Genomic DNA, 1,625 nt, shown 5'->3' with positions numbered 1-1,625 from the left:
AGCACCCCGGGAAAGTGGCCAAAAAGTAATGCCAAAATCGTGGCACGTTGCGAAATTTTTTTGAATTCGAAAATTTCACTCGAAAATTTTTGAAAAGTTGGTTTTGACTTGGGAATCAACTTCCAAGTGTTATCCAAGTCTTGGTTAAGACTTGCCAGACTTGTAAGACTTGTATTTAGACTTGCCCAGTACTGGAAACCTAAATAAGACTTGGATTTAGACTTGCCTAGTACTGATATAGACTTGGAGTTCGGTCCGGGCATCCTATAGACGGTTATGTGACTAGGTCACCTAATGTGAAATTTAGGATAAATCCCTTCTTCTATCTGTTCTGAAGAATAGGCTGTTTTTTGCGTGGTAGCTCTCATCATGATCAGAGCAAAAATGTCAAACTTGACATCTGTGAAGTGAAAATTAATGTCTTTATGTTTTGACCAATTGAAATTATTAGCTATATAAAAAACACTTGAATTCCAATGTCAGGTATATAAAACTGTTGCAATGGGAGTGCATAAATAGTAGTGAATAGATAAAAAAAAACTGAAGTGAAAAAAAGAACCTCTGATTTAGATCAAGAACACTTAAAGTCTCTCCATGAACACTTAAAGTCTCTCCATGAATTTAGATCAAGAACACTTAAAGTCTCTCCATAACAAGCCTCCATACCTAATTTTGTGAGAATAGTAAAATTTCTTAGTGGAATATGCTGATATTCTTTTCTTTTTAGTACTCAAAAACATTTAATTGACAATAATTAACTTGGTTAACATAACGGTGGTTATTATTACAACAGATCAACAGTTTATGAATCTCATTTCATCAGCGTTTTTTTTCCACATGTAAAATGTTTGTTTTTATTCTCCCCATTTTGGTCAGGTAAGAATAAAACTGATTTTCTTAACATTCTGTTAACATTCTCTAATATTCTTTTCTTAACAGTCTTTCTTTTTGTAAAATTGTTTGGGATTACAAAGTCATACCATGAAATCACTGCACTTGCGAAAAAACAGTTTCTTAAGTAGTGAATTTTAATTGGAGTCCAAAATGAAACTTTCTCGAGCGTTTGTTTTGGTGTTATTTCTGTTATAGTGATTGTATTAATATTTCTATAGAGTGTTTCTTAGGCAATAATGTGTTCACCAAAGGATAATGCTTGGATGACTTCTGCAGGAATTGCAATCTAACTTGTTCGTCATTTTTTTATTATCCAACGAAACCTGCATTCAAAATGCATTATCTAAATTTCACAGTCTGAAATTAAAAATGCGAAAAGACTTTTTTCAAAAGACATGCAATAATTTTGTTGTAACAATTTATATAGGAAGCTTGACCGTTTAGTCCTGAAGTAATAATACTCCTGTTAACACCAATAACACGGCTTGACTATATTCTTTCCTCTCAGACCTCATGTTCAGTGTCAATTGCTATTAAAAACTTTGATACACCGAAAAAATTCCCCCAACCTTTTTTATATCAAAAATTTCAATTGATTTAATTCCGAGTTCCATCAAAAATTGCAAACTGTTATTGAGTCACAACAACTTAGTGCGCGTTAACTGTGAACGTTTTGTTTTTCATTGTGCATTGCATGTTTACGCGTGTTCCTGTTTATCTTTTGTGTGTCT

This window comes from Convolutriloba macropyga, chromosome 15 (assembly GCF_964194025.1).
Source record: "Convolutriloba macropyga chromosome 15, txConMacr16.3, whole genome shotgun sequence".
Lineage (NCBI taxonomy): Eukaryota > Metazoa > Xenacoelomorpha > Acoela > Convolutidae > Convolutriloba > Convolutriloba macropyga.
Note: the sequence above shows the minus strand (reverse complement) of the source record.